Below are 25,312 nucleotides of genomic sequence, written 5' to 3' on the forward strand. Positions count from 1 at the left end.
TCACTTTAATAAGAAATGTGATGTTTCTTTCATAAAAGACAGCTTAAGAAAGGAATCATAAGAAAGGACCTGAATCACCCCTACTGAAATCATAAGCATCACCCACGGTTATGGAGATTGAAACTTCAGAAATGTGGAGGTGCCATGCAGTGCACTTTGCCTATATCATGTGCATTCAGAAATCTCATTTACATAAGCAACAGCAACATGCGTAGATGGAAGACAAAAGTTTTTCATGTTAAGAGTTATCATAGCTCTTCACCTGATATAGCTATTAGGGGCTCCTAGGCGTCCCAAGTCACAGAGATGGAGCCAGCTGCCTACGGTAATGGCTACAGGCCTGAGATGTGCAACCACCTGCCTTGAGTACCAATGCTCAGATGGGGAATATCAGGAAGTGCTGTTTCCAGGGAACTGGATCTCTCTGAGAACGTGTTCTTGGCAATTAGCTAAAGCTCTCATTCCTGCCACGCCGCAGGGGTGGTTCTAAGGGAGAAGATCCAGGCAGCGACATGGGAATCCAAGGGAGGATACGTCACATTGGACTATTCCAGGAGAAAATAGGAAACGTCATCACAAAGCAGCTCAAGGAAATAAATGAAAGGAGGGAATTATTTTTTTTTCCTGAAAAATTCAACCTTGTCCTGGCGTGAGTTTTTGAAACGTGAAAAATTTCATCCTGCTGTATCGTTGGTTCAAAGTCTGCTCTGTGTGGGGGGGGGGGGGGAGGGAGGGAGATCCCATCAGTTATGTTAACACTCCTCATTCACTCTCATTTTGCAATGCTAACATGTGAAATGGTGTTGCTTTGAAATGCCACCAAATTTTTGAATGAAAAAACCTGGCAGTTTTTCCAACCAGCTCAGCTTAGCACAGGCGTGAACTCCACAGATTTGCAAGGGTCAGATCCATTTTATAAATTCCACTTATCCGGAGGAAGGCAAGGGGCAGTGTTTCAGTGGGCAAGAACCATATGTGACTTTTGGGAGAAACCTTGCCAGCAGAGGTTTTGAAGTTCACTGGGTGAGATGCATTGGGGTGCAGAAGGCTCACAAAAATCCCCAAACAGGGCTTGTGAGGTACTTTAGTTGATGCATTGCCCTTGTGCAAGACCTCCCCATGACCATAAATTTAATCCATGGCAATGAGAGGCAATGTGTGTATTTTGTAAACACACACACACACACACACACACACCCCTATATGCATATACATATATAGATATATATAGATGTAGATATATAGATATATTTTTCCCCTTTGGCTAACAATTAAAATAAACAGTGTAATCTTTTCAGGTGACAAATGACTTCTTATTTGGCAGAGTTGATTAAATTTGTTTTGTGGTTTGAAAAAAAAATATCTTGTGCTGCAGTTCACTGATACAGAAACAATTAAAATAGATTGGTTTGGCTGATGAGGTTCCAGACATGCAATAATTATGCTCTTACAGAATTATATCTGTAAAGGGATAATTGATTTGAACAAGCACAGTATTTCAGGAAAGCGCATGGAAGTGAGCATCCCCATCCTGTTTTTTGCATCTGTAGATTTCTCTTGTGGGTCTTAAAAAGAACCTTAATGACTTGAATGATTGGGAATGCTTCTTTCATTTGCTTATTTTTTGCCAGATATCTATATATAAAATAGAACCTTGCGTTCCTGAAAGTCACTGTTCCCTCTATGTCCTAGGTCAAAGTTCATGCATTTAGCATACATGATGGCAAGTCAGGGCATAGTTTAGTTCTGGCTGCTTTCATAGATTGATCTAAGGGGTTCAAATAAGGTCTAGAGAAGTGTCTGAATGTTAGGCACTCATCCAAAACAAACTGCACCTCCAGAACCTTGGCCATTAACCCAACCAGCAGAAACACTTCCTATTTCTACAGCATTGATGTGGGGCTCCTTGTAGAATGGCAGGATAAAACACTCATCCGTGCTGGATTTCTTACTGTCCAGGACTTTTTCACATGAAGAACCAGGGTTCTCTTAGTTACTCTGGACATAAAGGCAGAAAATGGAGATGCTCCAAAAATCCTACAGAAAAGCTTGAAAAGCAGTCTTTCCTGCCCAAGTGCAGGGGGGCTGGACACGATGATCTGTAAGGTCCCTTTCAGCCCCTAACAACTATGAGATTATGAAAGCTGATGTGAAAAACATTTAAGGGAGTTTGTGTACAGCCTACAAAACAAGACATCCCAGGGGGTGAAGTAACACGGAGCAGTTAGGGGAGGAGGTACTAAAACAAAGCTTTTAAGAAAGGCTATATCTGAGTTTGCTACTAGAAGGTGATTAGTGGCATTCATGGAACAATGGGATAAATATCTCATTAAATAGCTAGGTCTTGTCCTTGGAAGTGTGACAAGGCTCCTGGAAGGCCCCAATCCTACACCAGCAGACAACGGGTAAAGAATGGGCATCCCAAGAGAACAAACTGGGTGAAGCATGGCCCCACTTTGGTAGCTGCACATGTGGTGGGGGTAGTAGAAGTAGAGAAGAAGAGGGTTAGAAAAAACTACTAAGTAAAATAGCTAGAGCCCAGTCCCTGGGGAATTCAAGTACACTATTGTAGTCATGACTCAGGAAAGCATTTGTTGTTCAGGACTGCACTTAAGCAGGTGCTTAATTCATGCACCTGCTGTAAGTGCGCTTCTGAATTAGTCTTAATGATGACGAAGGTGGATTTTAGGATAATTTACTTAATTAACAAGGACGAATTTCTATGATTCAGCATTGTGTTAAGGGAAAGCTGAAAATAAAGCATAAAATAGACTGAATTTAAGATTAATGTAAGTAGCACAGGGCTACATTCTTGATTGTATTAGAAATTCTGTAGCTTCATTTAAACTAACAAAACCAGCTGGGCTTTAATTAATCAGATGTGAAGCTGAACCACGTAAGAAGTACAGCAGGCTGCCTATTACTTAGTTTGATCTTAAATTCAATTGATTTTGTGCTGTCCTCACATTTTGAGATGTCTCTGCATCAAGGATTTTGTGTGAATACCACATAGCGGCACCCCTGGATGTTAGGAGTACAGGGATCAGCAGGAGGTCGGCACTTACTGGACATGTCTACACATGCATATACTGTGCAGTAAGTTACTGCGCAGGAAGAAGCTTTTAGACCAGCATCTACATGTGTAGGGATTACTGCACAGTAACAGTGTGTGTGCTCCAACTTGGGAGTAAAGTTGGTAAGTGAGTATAAATTTGCACCATGCACAGTGCAGGCATGCATGTGTAGACATGCACCCATACTGCCCAGTAACTCTGCATGTGTAGATGCACCCACTGTAACCTCAAGAGAGGCCCAGCAGTGGTATAGCCCACAATTTTTCTTTTTCTTTTTTAAGGGAGGAAAAGCTAAGAGAGTCCAGGCAGACTCCAGACTGGAGTTGCCCTTTGGGGGCATTCTTACTGAGGCTCCTGGCAGAGAACAGGTGGGGCCATCTTTGTGGTGGGACCTAGAGTTGAAATGATGGAGCAGCAGCAGGCAGCACACCTCAGTGCTGACTTTTAGCAGTGAAGCAGCAGCAACTCCCTGTGATGGTGACCCCAAATGCCACTCACAGAGCAGGGATCCTGTGGGGCAGCCAGCAACCTCAGCACTGATCCTGAGCACTGAGCCACAAGAGTGACCTCAAAGCCTCTGCCAGTGGTGTGACCTTCATCAGCAATCAGGACATTTCCTGCCCTCCTCCTTGAACTGTGCGAGTAGCAACTCCCAGGGGTGAGGAGTTTTCAAATGGAGATGCCAACCAAGAGACCCAGCTGAGAGATCCAGGGTTGTTTGAGATTTGGGAGATTGAGATTTGGGGTGTTTAATGAGCTGTTGTGATTAATGCAGGAGTTGCCAGTGCTGTGTGCAATGAAGGGATCCGGTCACCACCAGCGATGCTCCAGTTTTATGCTGTTACCTCCTAAGTAATGTAACCGGTATAACCTAGGTGTGAACCGGAGGGACATGGTGGTCAAACCTTCCCTATAATTGCATGTTGAAGGACTGGGCGTTGGTTACTTCCTTTGGAAGACCCTGGGCTATGTTTTAGTGGCCTTCTCTGTTTGAAATGTTTCTTCATAGGCAGCCTCTCATTTCCTGGGCACAACTGCATTCGGTTAATCACTAGGACACCTGCAAAGAATTTGTCTCCCTCTTTGGTGTTTCTAAGCACTTGTAGATTATTTGGTGTTAACGTCTGAGTGCAAAAAATGCCCATCTGTGTGCAGAGACATACCGATTCAGTTGCTAACGTGGTACTTCAGAGGCAGGTGCAAGAGGATCTTCAGCTCTCTAATGACCCACTTGCCATCTCTGTCGTAATAATGACATGCCCAGTCCTGGTAACTGCATGCTATGCTACAGTGCGGGGCTGTCCAACTGGCAGCTTGGGGGCTACATGTGGCCCCCAAAGGGTTAAGTTGTGGCCCTTGGGTTCCTACATGGCTGATGCTCCCCTCATCACTCTGATTTCAGCCACAGCCAGAGTTTATAGTCTGCCTCTGCCTCCTCCAGCTGCTGCTGCCTACCCCCTTCCCATGGAGCAGTGCAGCACAGAAGAGGAAGTGGAGGGTGAGGTGAGGTTGCATGGGTATATGGTGCATCAGTGGGGGGGGAGCCTGTGTGGGCACATGGTGCAGTGGGGGTTGTCTGTGCTGCCCAGGGGCCCATGGCTTGCCCTAGGGCAGCCCAGGAGGTCCCAGCAGGGCATGCAGCCCCTCAGCTGTGTCGAAGTTGGAAAGCCCTGCTACAGTGAGCTACTGTAGTCCAGCCCTGGATAGGTACATGCATGGACTGCTATGGCCAGATCCTTGCCTAGAAGGAAGGAAAAAAGTTTCCCCACAAGCTGGAGGTGAAAGAAAGGATTTTTAGATAGTGAAGTTATCTCTGTACTCAAGCTTTGTGGAATGGATCAGGACCCCAAGGCTGTTCATCCATCAGTTCAACCGATGTAGCAAAACTCACCTGCTTCAAAGGGGAATTGTGGGACATCACAAGCATTTATTAACCGTGGAAGACCTTTCATCTTTGTGGGTGAAAAATACTATCGTTATAATACTTAGGCAATGATTGAATTTCTGTTATAAAGGATCAGAGAGAGGAAAATAGACAGATGTTTTGAGTTTTGTATGACTTATTAGGATGGTGTTGAGGCCAAAGTATGAAAATAACAAAAAAGGGTAGATAAAATTACCCCAAATGAACAAGATCCACCCTTCCAGCAAATATAAAATTGAGGTCTTTAACAAAGACATAGGGTGAGCAGGGGCCATTTTGTTCAATCTGATGAGCACGGTATAGCAGATCGGAATGGTACAAACACAAAACTGATGAGCACAAGGGGTGGAAGATAGACTCCTTGTTTAGATACAGCCCGTAGATTGTGGCTGACTCGTCAGAGATGCAAACTCCCCCTGGGATCTGTTCAACTCCAGCTGAAGTCACAGAGTCTTTGCATTTACTTAAATATATCTGGTGAGTTAGTGAGATAAGCCACATGTGCTTATCCCTTCCTGCTGCTCTCTTGCATTAGGGAGTTCTGGACAGGGAGGACAGAGACAATGGGAGCAGGGGGAGGACAGAGAGGGGGCTCTGCAGCAGAGGGCTGGGTACATTGCTTTTCTTCGCTAGATCCTTTATTTCTATGGTGCTTCAATACAGGTACTTGCTTGTATCAGAGACCCTACTCTGCAGATCCGTCAGGTCTATGCCAATTCCCCCATTTAGCTTCCATTTTGCTCAAGCAGGTTGGGAATAAACTCCTGCCTCTGTAATGAACTCCTTTCTCACCGTACAGCCAGGCAAGAGGCTGCCCGGCTCTGACCTGATGTGCATTTCTGCTGCAACCGCCCCTGTTTCAGCTCTCAGGGGCTTGAGAGGGGAGGTGCATAGGAAAGACATGCGGGGGCACTCGCCGCCCTGCACAGCTGGGGCGTGGGCGAGGACACCACACTGCTGGTGACTGGCGGGCCATCTCACACTGGGCAGGCAGGTGCACTTCTTAAACTCCGCTCAGCTGACTCTGAAGTTCCTGAATACCTAAAATGGGGTCCCATCTAAGTTTCTTTTGCTTTCTACTTATATGCCCCCATCTTTATCTTCCAACCTATCTTGATTCTTTGTCCCATCTTTCTTGTGCTATTGGGGAAATTACTAAATAAGAGCTTGTGTCCTCTTAGAGGCCATTCTGCATTGAGAGGGCTATGCTATGTGAGCCTAAGTGGCCTTTCTTCAGGGGGCCAGACTTCCTTGGCCCTTCCTTATTCCGGTTGTGTTCCCCTTCCCTCTCCCCTGAATCACAATGATCCTGTGCTCCTCTGTTTGCTGTGGAAAACATTAAGACAAGATCCTAAAACAAGCTCACTTACAAGATCAAAAGTGATGCATACATTTTTTTAGTTCTGGTTCAGACATAGAATATGTCTGACATGGGAGAATATGGACAAATGGCTGGGAAGAGGTAGACTCTCCTACAGACAAAATGGACTCTTGTGCCACTCCATTTTTCTTCCTTTCACAATGTCTACCTGACTCTCTCCCTCCCCCTGCTCTCTCAGTACAGCACTCACTAAGTTTTCCCTCTGCAAAAAACCCCCCAAAATCATTTGACTTTAATGGGAAACCCATTCACATGATTGTATTCAATGGATTCCTCATTGTATTTATTGATTTTCTGGCAAGAGACTCAGATCTCCAGCATTGTATTTGCTGGGTATGATGTGCTAGCAGCCCACGTAGGGCTTGTCGATACTCAGACAGCTGGCTGCCTGCAGCATTTCACAGACAGATTTTGTTGGGAAAAAAAATGTTTAGGGAGAGTGAGGGGGCTAATGGAGGCTGTATTTGCTCTACTGCTTTGGACTCGAACATGGTATTATCTGAGGTATGTAGCCAGGTGGTGAATCGCCATATGCGTTAGCACAGCCCCTGTGTGCATCTGACCAGACAGTGTCCTTGCCTGTCTCTATGACATCTTCTCGTGGATGCTTAGCTCTTAGCTCAAAGTTAGCATGGCCCAAGCAGAGCTTTTAGCCCAGCCTTCAGGAAGCCCTGCCCCCATCTCCCATCTTGATCACTGGGCACGTCTACATGTGCAATTAATGCACCTGAATTCTCTGTGCAGAAAATTCAGGCATGTTAAACTGCATCTAGGCATGCTTTTGAACATACGCTGATAAGAAGCAACTTTGCTCTCAATGGGAGAAGTTCAGTCCAGGACTGCTCCTGCTCTGCTCTGACCCCCTGCAGCAGCCAGGGGAGCTCCAGGCTCCCAATTTGGTGCACTTCAGATTTGGGTCTCTCTCCATGCTTTCCTTGCCTTACATTTTCATTACTGTAACGTCCTTCTCACTGCTCCTGCAAACCCGCCCCCAAAATCCTTCTCACTGCTCCTCCTCCATCGTACCTCATTCATGCATACAGAACGGCCCAGCATGGATCCTTTTCCTAGACTGTCCCTCTGACTCTTACAACCTTCTCTTTGGCCCCTTTGCTGGCTCCCCTTTGACCATTGTATCCAAAATGAACTACTTAGCCTCACTTTCAAGGCCTCAGACAACCCATTCCTCCCTTACATACACTGTCTCGTTTACCTGCAGGGCACTGGCTCCTGTCTTTCACCAGCCCATGCCAGCAGCCTCCACTGGCAGTGGTGAGATTTTCAGATAAGCACATTTGCACTTCGCCTGTCACGGCTGGTAGTTGCTGCAAACTGTGAATGGTTGTAAACTGCAAAACCCTCTCATTATAACCCTCCTCCTGAAAACTCTCTGTGGCTGGGGTGCCTACAATCAATCTCATATTATGTCACTGGTGTGCTGAGATCATTGGCTAGTGTTGCTGACCGGTTTCATCTCACTGTGTCCTTCTGCTTCTCCATCTGCTTGCATCTATCCATGGATTCTGACCTTCTAGTCGGATGACTCTCTCTTGAGAGTAACCTCTCTTGTTCTGTGTCTCTACAGCATGCAGTCTGGGGGGTCCTGGCCGCTCGGTGCTGTGGTATCCACACACGTAACACTTCCTGGTGTACAACCCTTCTGCTTTGCAAATCAGGTCACCCTTGCTGTCACCCCGTTGTTTGATCTTCCCCTCCTATTTTTATGCCTTCTGCCCTCCTGGTGCCCATGCAGAGAATGCCCTTCAGACTCTGTGGGGCAAGGTACCCCTTGCTTACCACAGTCCTCTGCTTGGGTGAGATCCCATTTGCCTAGAAGCCCACAAGATCCTTGGCCGGGGTCTGTCTGCATGGCTTCCTAATAGTTTCTCTTTGCAGCCATAAAAGGATGGCTGCGATTTAACCCATCTGACTGCTTGCAGTACAGAGCGCCAGTCCCCCGTTACACAGATGAACATTGTCAGGCTTACTAGTTCATGGGTGAACTGGAGCACTTCCTTTTGATGGATATGCAATTTCAATGTAAGGAGTGCAAGTGGGGATGACAGCCACTTTCCAAGCAAGGTGATCCATTGGCTAATTGCCGCCAATGTTAACAAGTCACATCCTATTACCAACCTGGATTTCAGGCTTCAGCATCCAGCCCTCTGGCACTGTTTATGCTTTTGGCTGTTTGGATTAAAGAAAGCTCCCAAATCAAATTAATAAATACCATAATGATTATAACAAATAGTACCAGTAGGATTAATTATTCACGGGAGGCTCAAAGCACAGTGGATGCAACCAGTGAAGGATTGAAAGTGAAGGCTTGAGCACAGCCCAAACCATGTCATAAGCTAGGACATAATTGCTCTTGATTTCCCATTGCTGGTATTTTTTGTGTTGAAGAAGCCAGGTGATGAATCACCATATGATTTAGCACAGGCCCTTTGTGAATTCTTCCCCCTCGCTTTGGATTATGTCAGTTGGCGAGTCTACACACTTCTAAGTAGGGAGCTGGTCAACTTTGGGGGGTGGGGTGGAGGAAGGACCTGAGGCCTTTAGACTTTGGTTTGGCTTGTCATCATTAGCATTTATAGATACCACACTAGTGTCCAGTTGCACTAGGTGCTGTCCAACAGGAAAAGACAGTTCCTGCCTGGAGACACTCACACTACATTGGTAAAACATACAGGAAGTGGGAGAAGACAGTTGCATAAGGCTACATGGAGAGTACTGGAGACATTTAGTCTGGAGGAAAGCAGATTGAGAGGGCCCATGACAGCAGGTTTCAAAGAGTTGAATGGCTGCCAGACAGAAGAGGGAGAAAAACTCTTTTCACTTGCTGCAGCAAACCAGATTTAACTTGAGTCTGCTCTAAAACCAAAAACAAAACCCCAAACCCTCCTCGCTGTAAGAGCAGTAGGGCAATGGGACGGGTCATCCAGGGAAGCAGCAAAATCTCCGTCACAGGAGGTCTTCAGAGCTGTCTGTCTCCCTGGGTTAGGGCGAGCACATCCTGCACTCCAGAAGGGGGCTGGATTATATGATCCTTGCTGTCTTTTCTGAACCCCATTATTCTAATAGGGGAATGAAGAGGTTGGGCATATGGACAGGACCAGGACTACAGCTTGTGTCTCATGAGTCCCCGTCTGGCACCTTAGCCATTCACCAACATGGACTACCCAGCAAAGATTCGTCTCTGGAACTGCGAGCACCAGTGATGGCCATGAGGACATACCTCTAGTCTGCTCTTCTACAGTCACATTAAACTCATGGCATCATGTTTGTAACTACCACAGCAGGCATTTGCAATGACACGGCACAGCGCAGACCCCTTAAAAGCACCAGAGGAATAGCCCTGAACAGTGCAGCTTAATATCGCAGTCATGTGTTGCATCTGTAAAATCCTGCGACCTTTTTAATAAGAGATGATAGTGTCACAGCCCTTTAAAATGTATCTTCAGCTGCCTTTCTGCTTTTTAATTTTATTTTTTTTTTAAATAGAAAGTCAGTGTTACTCAATGGACTTCACCCTGCAGGACAGGATCCACTGTAAAAGTCTAGGCTGGTATGTCAGGAAATGAAAGACGTATGAAACAGCAGATGAATAGTTATTTGCTGCAAGGACATATTCTGGTTAATGATACTTATTAACTCCCAGTTCCTTCTGTCATACCCCTATCATGGAACAGGGTGAAAAAAGTGAAGGAAATAGCTTCTTTTCTTCTATTCAGAGCTTCCATTTGCTTTACAAGGCCAAGGATATGCTAGAGGTCTAATTAAAAGAGAATAAACGTGTTTTGCATTTCTCACCCGAGAGGATAGTTTAGATCACAATCAATGGAATGAATAGAGTGTGTGTCTTCAACTAAATTCCTGGGAACTAATCAGAAGGGATACTCGAAACAATGAAGACAAACTGTTTCAAATGAAGAATGAATACTGATCTTAACAGTACAAATTTCAAATTCATGTCTTTAGAAGAAAAGCTCCTAGACTGCTCCTAGATTTTCCTGGGCTCCCCCCCCCCACCCCACCCTCCAAAATAAGCCTGTGGAACCATTAAGCATTTATGAATCTAATTATCTATGAAATCTGCAACCTGAATAGACTGCATTATACCAATATTAAGTCAAGCGGACTTCCGTTGCTAAAATGGCTGGAATGTATAATCCCACCAGAACTGGGACATGATGGGTTTAAAAAGTGTATGCTAGGGGGTTGTCCTATTTGCTTTCTTGATTTGTCCGATGAAAATTTCACATTGGACTAACTCACCCTTCCAGCACAAAAGAGTTGCAAAACATGATCATGGCAGAGTAATTCACCCAGGATTTTGCTGTGCAATAAGTTTACTCTGTTGTAAGGGGCAGACACGTGGCCATTTCTCCCTAGCTGGCTGCCTGCAGAAGGTGCCATTGTGGTGCCAGGATAAAAGAAAGCTGGTTTTGGTTAGTCCTTATACAACAAGACCTCATGTTCCCTGGTACGTTGCAACCTGTGGGTACAGTAAAGAGACAAAGGGAAGGGGAAGAGCAGACAAAGTAACAGAGGTAAGGGTGTGCATATGTAGCTGGCAGGGATTTTTTAAAGGTACAAATAAACTACAGATACCAATGACATAATTAAGCAATGTATATTAAAGATATTGGGCCTAGCCTGTCTCCTCCCCTCATTTGGCCTGATGGCATCCTTGAAGGCAGGGATGGGCTAAACCTAGAACAAAACACCTCACCATATTCACATCTCGTTCATCCAGATCCAAAGCATGCCCGGCTTGGGGCTTTGCTAAATAGTTCCCGCAACTGTGCCTGTGCAAAACCAAGCCCACCCCCAGCTTTTAGGCCTTCGAACACATTCTTCAAGGGTTTCTCTGGAGGAGAACCATGCAAGATCATGAATAGGCCTTCAGGATAAGAGAGCTTATGGAAAAGCCAAGTGTCTGTTTTCTTGCTGAGGGTCTTGGTTGTGTGGTGATCAGTTGTCGGGGCTTTGCAGTGGAGCTCCAGACCTGAAGGCCATGCTGCCTCTCCTAAGGCAGAGGAGGAATCTGGAAGACCTCCTGGGTTTGCATCTCAACATTTTTACTGATGCAAGTATCATGGATTTACCCCCAAATCAAGTTATCTTTGGGGTTCACCGTGGGGCATGCATCGATATTCTCTTAAATCCAATTTACTCCTGTGGTGCTCGGTCTGTACGTGTAGCTAGTGTGCAGCTGTGCTCAGTTTTGTCATTTGCATGTCTGCATGCACTTGATACAAATGTACTTTTGTAATTTCATGATGTAACTGGAAGATAATCAAGTTAAGTATTCAACACACACCCAATGGACATCCAGTGGGGATGCATCTTGGCCAGACATGGGTGGTTAAGAAACAATAGCTACTGCAGCTGCACGTGGTCGGGTGGGGTACTTCACTCTTCTCGTACCTAAGAGGAACCCGAGTGCTAGCACAGACAGGGTGGGGAGGTTGGGGCCTTCCCAACATAGCCATTCCCATGCAAAGAGGATCATGTTTGCTCATTGTATGGCTTGAAACAGTGACCCTAACTAAATTGACCCACAAGCTTTTGTCTGGAAAGAGGGGTGTCACAAGGGGACAGATGCACCTTCAGTCAGGTCCCACCTGGTAGAGAGGGAAAAGTAATTTGCATAAAATTAATTCTCCCCAGGAACAAAAAGGAGATTTGGAAGGTATAAAATCTTGTGCCTTAAGGGGGCAGGGGGTTGTGGGGGAGGAGGGGGTTGGAGGCAGAAATTGCTAGGGAAGAGGGACATTTTTTGGCCCTTAGTTTCAAAGCTGGTAAAAAGACTTAGATGCTCCCAAACTTGATCTGGGGCAGGCTGACGGGGTCTGTGAGCTGAGAGGACACGAGCCAAGAGAAGCCACCTGCAGGGAAGTGGCTGGTTACAAGGGATGTCTCTGGAGCCGTTTCTAGATAGAGAAGCAGGGTGAGGTCTTGTACATTTGTGTCTCTATTTTCCACCTATCTGTGTCAAACTGGAGTTGCTGTTGCTTGCCTGCTTTGCCTTTTCTGTAATAAAACCAGTTCTGTTTTGCCTTAATGACTGCCAGTGCCAAATGAGATCACAAAGCAGTTGTTGCTTTAGGCTTTCCTCTATCTCAGAAGGAGGGATCTGCTTTCACTTTTTTGTGGCAAACCCAGGGGGATCACCCCAAAGAGTGGCAGAGTGTCCTCCACTAGAGCCACAACGATCTGGTCTGGGGTGAGGAAGAGCAAGGGTGGCTAGAGGTGAAGAATCACCCCAGGAGCATGATGTACTCTATCCCCTAAGGCACACAGCAAAACAGAAGTGCTCCAGGGTTACTCCAGCATCTTAACAGCATGGGGTTTATCACAGGAAACTATAAGTAGCATGTGTCAGAGCAGATGTCTGTCACATGTATAGCCCTTAGCAGAGCCATTGACTATTTAACTGAGGAAGGCACTTCTCATCATGTGTAAAGGTAGCAGAAGATGCCCCTGTTTCCACCTCTGCTCTATAAAACCAAGATAATTATACTTCTCATTGTACAGCACTGGACCAGCCTTCAAGAAAGCTTGCACTTAAGGGTGATACCATATTGCAAAGATTTTGCTTGAAATTCTTCCATCCAGTTTTTCTGTTGTTGCCTGTGAGATTAGCTTTATTAGCTCATGCCTAATAAAGCATTATGTTTCCCAGAATCTTGGAGCACATTTTTTTCCCCAGGATGTCAATAAATTATTGGTGTTTATTCACGAGGAAAGTCATTTGGTGCATTTCCATTTCTTGCAGTAATGAAGTTATGAGCTAATGCCAGGAGTTGGCGATGTCCCCCTCCGTGGTTACGTTCACATTCAGAATGTCGATTTAAACAACATTTGCAGAGCAAAAAGTGTGAGAGTAGCTGGTGAGATGGAGATTGCTGTAAAGGTTAGGTTGTAGCAATCAAGCTTCCAGATTCATTTTACAGGCTGCTGATGTAACTCTTTATGTTTTCTCTCTCACCCGTTCAGGTGTCAAAACCCATTTTGGCTTGAGACACTGCCATAAAAGCAATTGGATCTCACTACCCAATGTCCAAAAATCATTTGAACTCAAGTAATATCAACAAAGTCGCATCATTTAATGCCCTCTCCCAGCACCGTACAGCTGCTTAGGCAGTTAATTACAATATGTTCATGGAAATAGCGGCTGAATGAGGAGCCACATTTCTGTGATTCATTAAAATGAGCTTAGCAAAGTTAGGCAGATCAGTAATAGGGATACCTTGGGTTCATACAGTCGCTTTGATAGCATCTGCAGCTTGCACTATCCCCAGCAGTGAGGAGCTTGCCAGATGTTGCGATCCCTGTGTAAATGAGATGCCTTGTATTTGTCGACTAGGGAGAGGTGCAAAGCAGCCAGTTTTCAGTTGGCATCAAGCTGTTAAGCAGCATAACTTTAAAGCCCTCTAGATCAATGCAGTTTGTTTTTGCAAAAAGAAAAGAAAACAACTCCCTCCCGCAAGCTTGTCTTATCCTATTAATCAGCTCGAAAAAACTAGATGCTCGGGCAGGATAGATGGTTTGCCTGGAAGAAGTCTGTTCTTATCTTAGCCATGGCAAGTAGACAGGATCAGGGCAATCACACTTCAGAGTTACACAAGCCCAGGATACCGAATTCCATGCCTTTGCATAACCAAAGTACAATTTACGTGCTGAGGAGAAACCTGGCCCTCTTCAGCGCTCAATAATTTTTTTAGATTAAGGCTGGACTTTTCAAAGGAGTTAGCCAGAATAACATGACAACTCTGGAAGGGAAGATGGATAGACAGAAAGAACTGGGACTAAAAGGGAGGAGAGCCAAGGAAAGTTAAGGTATCGTCTAGTCTGGGGGCTTCAACATGGGGTTCAAAGGATTAGTGAAAGGCAGATTATGGAAATCTTGAGCCAGTTGGTGCTTTGCTTGGCTTGTACATAACATACTGTATTAGTTTCTTTATAAGAAGGAGCAAAAATGTTGAGTCCTATAACACAGCTGCAGTCAGCTGCTGTTGCTCAATGTGTGTATTGGCTCCTGGGACTGGAGAATGGAGATTAGAGCATAATTGGACTTTGCGGTGTTCTTGATGTTGGCACTTCCTTCTGTTAAGAGGTGTGCCCATGTACCAGACTGGGAAAGATAAGGAGATAATGTGATGCACAGCATGTGGGCCATGTAGTTCAGTCAAATTAAAATATCTCCGTGTGGGATTTGCTAGTCTGTGACTGTCAGTGAATCTGAAATCCACGAGCAGGGAGTTCAAACCTGCTCTGAAGTGATCGTCTCGCAAGGTAAGCTCACCTTTCAGATTTAAGGTCAAATGATGTTGGAAGGCACAGCAAAATCTATAAGCTGACTCTCTGTAAATGATTAAATTCACCTGTATTTGGGCATTAGTTATTATCTTATGGGACTAAGTCCACAGATGGTCACTCTAACTCCCTCCTCCTCCCCTTCATTGTCTAGGAGTGATCTCTAAGCCTGAAATGTCAATAGAGGATAGCTAACATCAGCCCCTGGCTCCACAGCTTGGCATATAGAGAGTTTCCAGTTTTGAGAACTGCTGAATATTAATCACCTCTTGTTGAAATCAGTGCAAGTGGTGGGTACTCAGCAGTGCTGGAAATCAGGCTACCTATTTGCATCCCCAAAATATAAACTGAAGGTGAGGAGCATTGCTGTAGCCATGATGGTCCAAGAAATGTATTAAAGGCAAGGTTGTTTTTGTGATATCTTGTCCTGGGCCAACTGGGCTCCTTATTCATGTGGGCACCAATGACATGGCTCGGAGTACTCCCAGCTGGGTCATGAGGTGCTACAGGGATTTAGGAGCAGGGCTAAAGGGTCTGGGGGCACAGGTGGTGTTCTCTTCGATCCTCCCAGTCTCGGGGCATGGGCCAAGAAAGGACAGGAGGATCCAGGTAGTTAACCAAAGACTGCAGCGCTGGTGTCATCAGGAAGGCTTTGGCTTCCATGACCACAGCCTGCTCTTTGGCATGAGAGGCAGCGAGCTGCTGGGAAGAGATGGTCTCCACCTCTCTCCCCTGGGGAGGAGGCTCTTCTCAGCCAGACTGGCTGACCTGCTTCACCGGGCTTTAAACAAAGCCTGCTGGGGGCGGGGGGACTACCACCACTGCTGGCCCACAGAGCAACACTTGCAAAGCCAGCAGGCCAAGCCCACCCCTGCCCCAGCCCTGGTACAATCTGAGGGCGAGGCAAGAGCCCCCAAGGGGACACTTGCCTGCCTGTACACAAATGCCAGGAGCTTGGGGAATAAGCAGGAGGAATTTGTCCTCCAGCTAAACACAAATAATTATGATGTCATAGGGATAACGGAGACCTGGTGGGACTCCACCCACGACTGGACCACAGGTATAGATGGCTATACCTAGTACAGGAGAGATCGAGTAGATAAAAGGGGCAGGGGTGTAGTTCTCTACGCTAAGGATAGCTACACGTCCCTGCAAGCTGATGTTGGAGACCAGAGCGGATAACTGGAGACCCTCTGGGTTAAAATCCATGGGGAACACGGCACAGGGGAACACTACGGTGGGAGTCTACTACAGACCTCCCACCCAAAGTCAAGAGCTTGACCAGTTCACCCGGGAACTGGCTAAGGCCACATGCTCTAAGAACGTGGTTGTCATGGGTGAGTTCAATTACCCAGACATCTCATGGGAGGAACTCTCAGCTAAATCCGAGTGGTTGCAAAGCTTCTTATCATGCGTGGATGACCTCTACCTGACTCAAGAAGTCTACGGGCCAACGAGAGGTAAAGTGCTGTTCGACCTGATACTGGCTACTGGGAAAGACCTAATCGGTGACATAGTAATTGATGGGAAGCTGGGTAACAGTGACCACTAGCTGATCACCTTCACCATCCGCTGCAAAGCTGGCAAGTCAGTCAGCAACACTAAAGTCCTTGACTTCAGGAAAGCTGACTTTGACTAGCTCAGGAGGCTTGTCAGTGAGGCTTTAAGGGACTAAGACCCCAGGGGGAGGGCAGTTCAGGAAGAGTGGTTGCTCCTCAAGGGAGCGATCCTCAATGCACAAACTAAGTCTATTCCATCTCGGAGGAAAGGCAGCAAGAGGGCACAGCAGTCCCCCTGGCTCTCCAGGGATCTAGCAGACCTCCTGAGGCTAAAAAGAAAGGCTTACAAAGGATGGAGGATGGGATTCAACTCCAAGGAGGAATATTCTGCACTGGTCCAGTCCTGCAAACCAGGAAAGCCAAGGCTGCAACTGAACTCCAACTAGCTTCGAGCATCAAGGACAATAAAAAGTCCTTTATCAAATATGTGGGGAGCCGGAGGAAAAGCAAGGGCAACATTGGACCTCTGCTAAACCAGATGGGACAACTGACAACTGACACCCAGGAAAAAGCCAACCTATTAAATTGGTACTTTGCGTCGGTCTTTCATCAGTCCCATGGGATGCCCATGCCCGCTACGGGAAAGGGAGTTCTGGGTGAGGAAGATCCCCTGCCCTCCATCAGTGCTGACCTCGTGAAGAAACACCTTGAGAAGCTGGATACCTTCAAATCAGCCAGCCCTGACAATCTACACCCAGGGTACTCAAGGAGCTGGTGAGCATCATAGCCCAGCCACTGGCACTGATCTTTGAAAACTCCTGGCGCTCTGGTGTAGTGCCTGAAGACTGAAAGAAGGTCAATGTGATGCCTATCTTCAAGAAAGGGAGGAAAGTGGATCCGGCAAACTATAGGCCCATCAGCCTGACCTCTATCCCAGGGAAGATCTTAGAAAAGTTTATTAAAGAGGCCATCCTTAATGGACTGGCCGATGCCAACATCCCGAGGGATAGCCAGCACAGGCTTGTTGTGGGTAGGTTGTGCTTGACTAATCTCATTTCCTTCTACAACCAGGTGACCTGTCACCTGGACAAGGGAGAAGAGATTGATGTCATATATCTTGACTTCAAAAAAGCCTTTGATCTGGTATTCCATGATCACATCTTGGTAAAACTGGCCAATTGTCGCCTTGGGTCCACCACAATCGGCTGGCTAGGAAATTGGCTCTGTGGTTGGACCCAGAGGGTGGTAATAGATGGAAGCCAGTCATCATGGTGCCCTGTGACCAGTGGGGTCCCCCAAGGCTCTGTCTTTGGACCCATATTGTTCAACATCTTCATTAATGATGTAGACACTGGAGTCAGAAGTGGACTGGCCAAGTTTGCTGATGACACCAAACTTTGGGGCAAAGCATTCACACCAGAAGACAGGAGGGCGATCCAGGCTGACCTGGACAGGCTCAGCAAATGGGAGGACAAGAACCTGATGGTGTTTAACACTGAAAAATGCAAGGTTCTCCACCTTGGGAAGAAAAACCTGCAGCATCCTTATAGGCTCGGCAGTGCTATGTTGGTTAGCACTATGGAAGAAAGAGACTTGGGGGTCATCATTGACCACAAGATGAACATGAGCCTGCAATGCGATGCTGCTGCTAGTAAAGCAACCAAAATGCTGACTTGCATCCATAGATGCTTCTCAAGCAAATCTCGGAACGTCATTCTCTCCTTGTACTCGGCCTTGTACTGCATCCAGTTTTGGGCTCTACAATTCAAAAAGGATGTGGAGAAGCTTGGGAGAGTGCAGAGAATAGCCACATGCATGATCAGAGGTCAAGAAAACAGACCTTATGACGACAGGCTGAGAGCCCTGGGGCTCTTTAGCCTGGAAAAGCGCAGGCTCAGGGGTGATCTGATGGCCACCTATAAGATTATCCGGGGAGACCACCATTATCTGGGGGATCATTTGTTCACCAGAGCGCCCCAAGGGATGATGAGGTCGAACGGTTATAAACTACTGCAAGACAATTTCAGACTGGACATAAGGAAGAATTTCTTTACTCTCTGAGCCCCCAAGGTCTGGAACAGCCTGCCATCGGAGGTGGTTTAAGCACCTACATTGAACACCTTCAAGAGTAAATTGGATGTTTATCTTCCTGGGATCCTATGACCCCATCTGACTTCCTGCCCTTTGGGCAGGGGGCTGGACTTGATGATCTTCCGAGGTCCCTTCCAGCCCTAATGTCTATGAAATCTATGAAACTGTAGACTTGGGAGATCTCTGGGACAAGCTTTGAGGCACAAAAGTGCCCTTCTTCAGGTCCATAAAGAGATATCATAAAAACCTTTGCCTCTTGTAGCTGAAGGTGAAGTTTTCAAAACCAATTATGTATTTTGGGTGCCCAACTTAAGACATGTCAAAGGGGTCCAGTCTTCGTTGTGCTGGCTGCACGTCTTCTGAAAATCAGACCACTTCAAGGTGGAATCAAAAGCTGTGAGTCACTTTGAAAGTTTGGACTCTGGTCTAGATCTAATAAAGGACTTAAGTGCTTGTGAAGCTGAATTTTTAGGCACTTGGTTCCCAGAGTGGAATCCAAAACTTGGAGTAAGGTGCCTAAGCTCCCATTCAGGGCTTAGGGACAGTTAGAAAGGCCATTTAAAAACCCAGTTGCTAAGCAGAGAGTTGCCTGGAGCCAACAGTAGGAAATTTTGAGCACAGGAGGTTGTTGTAACTCTCACTCCTCTTCAGAGCATAGGTATCTGTACTAAGGTTACTAGAAAGGACCTCAATCCCCAGGGTCAGAGTCCAGAAAGATGCATTCAGGGTAGGCACCTACTATTCCTTCTCTAGGATTACCAAGAGGAAGGGTTTTGGAGAAAGGGAGAGTGAACAAGATGTGAAGTATACACCAGAACCCCATTCCTTCCCATCCAGGTGATTCACAACCTACTTAATTCACAGTGGGTTGCTGGATAAGGACAGGATACACTGCCTCTTCTTTCATCTTGTACTGCAAAGGTGCCACTTTTCTGATCAGCTGGGGCATCTCAGCAGTCCTAATGCAGCTGTTTGCTGTAGTTCTACATACACCTGGTTACTTTGCAAACCCTCATCTTCACAGGGGGTGAGGAGCCAACTACCTCACTACTGAATCCCTCTCAGCCTCCTGCCCCATTACAACAACCAAGCAGGGGAAGATTGATTGATGATATTTGTGTCATGCAGCTACCAGTTTTGACATATGGATCACTGCCACCAGCAAGCTAAAAAAAAATGTAACAGGGGATGTAAGTGGGAGAGGAGAGGAAAAATACTTTGTTGGTTCTGTTGTACATTCCTGGGCTTGCAGAGGGGGCTGGAGAGAAGAGATTAGGAAAACACCAGGGCAAATTGAATAGGGTCCTCCACTTCTGTACATGGTGTAACAGCCTAGGGACAGACATTCACAAAGCCTGAGCCTGAATTTTTCAATCTTTGCAGGTTAATCTAACCTGCCAAAGTTGAACTGGTTTTCAACTGCTTGCAACCATACAGACATTCTATCTGGACAGAAGAAATGCAGGCACATGCCTGCAGTGGCTCAGGCTAGAAGCCAGGGAGTGCTAGAGCAGCCCTCCCTTCCCTTCCACAGAGCTGAGCTGGGGGGCGGGGGAGTGTGGGCAGGCCTGGGCAGGATGCTCTGATTAGGGACGGGTGTAAACCCCCACCCTTTCTGCACCATCCTAGGCTTTTCCCTTCTTGCTGCTCAATGGACAAGAGTGTTGGCAGCCCCCAGCCCCCGGCTAGCACTCTGAAGCAAAGGTGGGGGGGATGTGCAGTGCATGCATCTATTGATGATACTGAGCTTTTCAAACTTCCTCTCCCTGCTTCCTCATACTGTCTGCAAATCTGACAGGTGAGGGAGCCAGCAGGGAGCTGATACCACAGCATTTATCAGCCCATCAACCAAACAAAAACCTCTATCATTAGTTCAAGCTTTTCTTAAACAGCTTTTTCCAAGGAAGGAACAGAGGGACATTACCAGCTGACCTGTTGATTAGCTCCAAAAAGCCCTAAGTGGTCACTGCTCTGTCTGCCTGTCCCAGTGAAATTGGAGACACAGACACACAGACACATCTCAGTATTAGCTTGTTTACCACATGCCTAGGGTCCATGGGGCTGGGGTCCATGCTGTCAGAGGTGGAAGGGAGGGAGGGGGGATCCCTGCTTGAGCAGTGAGCAGCGAGGGAGGATGGGGGGCAGGGGGAAGCCAGGCAGACCTTGCTGTGCCTGCAGTTTCCTCTGGACCGCTGGCTAGGGAGCAGAGGGGTGGGGCCAGGCCTGTTCTATGGAGCAGAGAGCATACTCCAGCCCAGCCCAGCCCAGCCCAGGGCTGAAAAACATCTGGGATCATGGGGGACTCTGGTTTAACTTAAACCAGGAAGGGGTCAGGGACAGACATTGCATAAACTGGTCTGATCCAAATCAGTTAAGTTTGATACTACATTCAACCAGGTTTATCTTAAACCAGTTTCAGCCATTTTGAAACTGGTTTAAGTGCACTGAACTTATGCTCTGTTACAGGTTTAAAGCAGTTTCTGATCACTTAAGCCAGTTTATGTATAATGTCTATCCCTAGCCCCAGAATCCAAGTTTGTGATTCTTCAAGATCAGCGCAAGGAATGAGCTGATCTCAGTTCAGCTGTGGTTGAGCTATCCAGCTTTGGCTCTAATCCATTGGATTTCATAGACAGATTTCATCAATAACATTTGCACCCCAAAATGTCATGGACTAAGCCCTGGAGTACTCACAGATGATTATATGGGCAGCTGTACTGTTTAGCTGAAGTTTCTCAGAGGGATGGGGCACTGGCTTACGCAAAACATAGGACAGTTATCTGGCCTGAAGGTAGTAATAAATGGGAAAGCTCACATGCAAAGGCCATGCACATAAGTTGGCTCCCTCTAGTTTGTCCCCTGAAAACACAAGGACCCAACAGTCTCCTCCACAGCAAATCTTAATAACTAAACACAGCCTAGATCTCAATCCAGGAAAGGTAGATCCTATTTCTTTCCTCTTCACCAGAGGCAAGATTTGTTTGATGACCTCTTTCATTGGATCAACTATATGTCTTTTACTGTTAAGTTGATCCAATAAAAGACATCAAATGAATCTTGCTGCTTCAATTTTCCTTGGACTGTCATGGCTACAAAAACACTACAAAACTGCCAGATATGTGCAAACACAGCTTCCGCTGCTGGGAGTTTCATAGCTGTGTGTGGAGTCAGAAATAGGCCTTCAGTATCTGTGCGGTTGTTAACTGCCATGTGATGAAATTGACAAATGGTGTGAATTTATCACTTTTCAATAGCGATGGGGGAAGCGTAGCCCTTTTCCTGCTCTTGGCAAAAGCTATATTCAGAAGATAAGTGAGCAAACAGTCACCATGCAAAGCAAGACATAAATGTGCCCGTTCCCCTTCAAGGATATGCATGTTACTTATGCCATTCAGGTAAAAAGGAAGGGGTTTACGTTTTCTGAAAAATGTTTTTGTTTCTCTGGGACTATGTAATATCAGATCGTATGGTTTTGTGAGAGTCAAAAATACCTGAAAATAATGAACCTTATTTCTGTTTTCTTCTCGAATGCATGGGGAGTACAGCTTTCCCTTGCTTTATGTGGGTTCTGGATATGTGAATTCGCTCTTATGCAATGACCCTTTTTATATAAAAAAATCATTATATGCGAGGTAAATTCACTGTTATGAGATGAGTGTGGTGGAAGCCCGCAGTCAGCTCCTTTGTGTGGTGCATTGTGGGAGTGACGCACACCAAAATATAGTCTACTATGTGGATCTGTGCTCCTTGCTCATTGTCTGAGACTTGTGTTTCTGTAGTTGCCATCCCCATTATGATTGTGCCCTGTGCGTGTGTGTACTGTCTGCTGCTGGTGAGTACCAAAATTGTCTTGTAAAAGTGGCAGAAATGGGTCTAGGGGTCAGTACAGTCGAGGTCTTGGAACGTATCCCTATTTGTTACACTGTAAAACGGGTTCCCTTTATGCAAATATGAGTTATGCGCCACTTTCCAGGAATGCATGTACAGCATAAAGTGAGGGAAACCTGTATTTAGATTTAAAGGGGACAGTAGCAGTAAGAGAAGGGTATTTTTTATAAAGTTTAGATGGATTTATTGTGTAATAGGACAGAACAGACACCTACATTTGAATAAAACAGGGAAGCACATGGATGTAGACATTATGGCAACTGAAATGCACACAACTCCCCACAGCCCCCATCAAAGCTTTGAAACCTCAAAATCTTCACTATCTCTCAGCTGGTATGTGCATGAAGTGCTTAGGCTGAACACTGCCCTCACTTAAAACAAAATGAACCTTTCACTGAAACCAGCAGTGAATGAGCAGTTAAGGCAGTGGTATAGCCAATGATCTTGCCTGCCTCAAATTGGGTAGCTTACATCAAGCAGAAGAGTGTCAGTGCAGAGCTGCTTTAGCTCAAGTGTTTGGGGCTTTTTCTCTCAATGCTAAATGTGGCAGGGCACTGTTTGCACCTGCCACTTTAAGGGCCTGAGCCTAGCAGCCAGCAGGTGCCTGATTAAGGCAGCCATTTTAGATTCAGGGCTGCCTATATAAGCAAGGCATATTGCTGCTGGTAGGCCAGGCAACAACATTGCCTGGCTGCAAGGCTGCATGGAACGTACTGGAAGTAAGGGGGGAGCTGTAGGGGATGGATTGGAGGTTCCTGGTCCTGGGCATGACCTAAAACTGCACCCTGCCAGGAGTGGGCAGCCTGGTGGGGCTCTCAGTGGTGTGGGAGCCCCCAGGAAATGCCAGGCCAGTTACCACCCCGGTAAAAGGTGGGTCGGGGCACCTTAACCCCAGCTCCCACCTTCAGGTATGAATGTGCATGTAACTGAGGCCTGACTGAGGCCTAAGCTTGCTCTGGTGGTAGGCCTGGAGCATTGTAACATCAGAATGCCATCTGTGAGGCATGGGCTGCAGTGTAGGGAAGGTACGGAGCCACAGAAAGCACCCCCTGGCAGCGGGGCAGTAAATGGGTAGCCTCCCACCCAATTAAGTTTGGTAATTAATTAATAACAAGGCGTGGCAGATGAGTCAGGTGGGGGGTGTGCCCAAAGGCAAGTGGGAAACCTAGCAATGTGGCTAGGCAGGGAGCCCCACCTTGCTATACTAAGGGCACCACAATTGATAGCCCTTCACCTAACAGAGTGTAGCCCCTGATGAGCATAACGGAGCTTGAAATGCGATGCTCCATCATACACAATACTTGCTGATGCTTTTCTGGCTGTAAACCACTTGGCATGGAGACCTGCTTTTTCTATTGGCTTATTCTGGCCAGCCATGCTTCAGTGTGAAGACTGTCTTGCACTCAAAAGCTTGTCTAGCTTTATCCCAACCATGCTGTTCACCCAATAGAAGCTATTACCCCAAAATTCCTTTCCTCTAGTAGTAATCTTAACATTTTCCAAAGCAGATTGTATATGTGGGGTGTGGGGTGTGTGTGTGAATACTTCACATTTCTATAACATTATCTATCCCAATGCCTTGCAGAAGTTTACAGTTTGGATGAGAATTGGACTTATTCTCACTATTTTCAGCTGGGGAAGCTGTAAGGAGAAAGACTAGCAGACCCAACTTTTGGTTGATTTTAGGTGGCTCACGGCGGGGCGCCCAGCTGAGACAGCTCCAGATTTTTTGGGATGCCAAATCTCCAACTGTAGTCAATGGCAGCTTCAGCTGCTCAGCACTTGTGCTTAAGGCCTAGATGTCTCAAGGCAGGCAATGCAAATGACAGCCTGAGCCACAGAGCATTATGGCTTCCAAGAAATCCAAATTTCCTCATGGTTCATCTATGCTTGGCTTCCAAGCTGTCTACTCTCCAGTCTTCTTTTTAGGATTTTTAAGAACAGATGGGACTATTAGCGTGTAGTTACATGTTACATTTAGACTAAGGACATTTAAAACATGAAGGCACTTTTCCACATGCTCTGACATGTTCTGATTAGAACACATTGGAGCAGACTCAGTTAATCAGAACACTCCAGCGTGCTGCAGCGTCTCATGTATTCAAAGTGGTGGTCATTTTGAAATGCAGGACACTGAACACATGAGATGCTGTGGGCATTTTAATTAAAAGGCACCCCGCAACCACAATCCCAACCCCGGAGCATGTGTATAGTCACTCTGAGTGTCTGCACATTTAAAAGTCAGCAACTTATGCCAAGTGCTTTCTGAGCATGTCAAAGCTGTTAGGGTGACAATATTTGGATCTTAGGGAGCTCTAGATTTGCAGTTAAATAAAGGCATGACCTGTGGCCTAGCAAAGCTGCTGACCACAAGGCAGAATGATAGCTAATCCAGCCATTTGCTTATGCTAAGTAACCGTCTTAATTGTGTTAACCATTTCTCTGGAAAAAGTAGCAATTAAGCCTGTGTGCTGTGAACCAGCTACAGCGGGGAATGAAATAAGATGCAGGGGCCCAAAAAAGGTGGAAGACGGTACAACATGAGACAGAAAAACAGAATGGAATGTGAAAAACAACATGTAATTGATAACAGAATCCGAAATGAACATATGCAAAAAGGTGAATGGTGATTGGTGAAGAAGCCACTAAAAGACACGTAAATGAATGAAATGCGCAGGCAATTCCATGCTAATGAAGCAACCACTAAACAGAGGCAGAGTTTGAGATAGGAGGAGAAGTGGGTGGAACAAAAGGAGGGACAGAGGTGGAGTGAATGTTAATGAGTATAAACCAAAGTGTATAAATGTGGGGAAAAACTATTGTTCAGTGCAGGTCCCTGGTTTGTTGTTGTTTGGGACCCTTGTCCGAAGCTGTCTCCACTCTGAATAAAGCTGTTGTGAGCAATGTGTGCTGGTGTTTGGTCCCTGCTTGCTCTGGCTAATGAGTACCAGATTCCTTGAGCAATTGGACTGTCATCTCCCTAGTCACTGGGCGCCGCATGGAGTCAGGGTCTAACAAAAGTTATACCACTTCAGGCAAGGGTTAACTCTGAGCTGTGCTACCTAGCTTTATGTTAGGGTAACTTCAGTCTGCTCCATGGAGATAAAATGAGCAATCTGCAGTCTTCCAG

The sequence above is a fragment of the Alligator mississippiensis genome, chromosome 3 (genome assembly GCF_030867095.1).
Source record: "Alligator mississippiensis isolate rAllMis1 chromosome 3, rAllMis1, whole genome shotgun sequence".
Lineage (NCBI taxonomy): Eukaryota > Metazoa > Chordata > Crocodylia > Alligatoridae > Alligator > Alligator mississippiensis.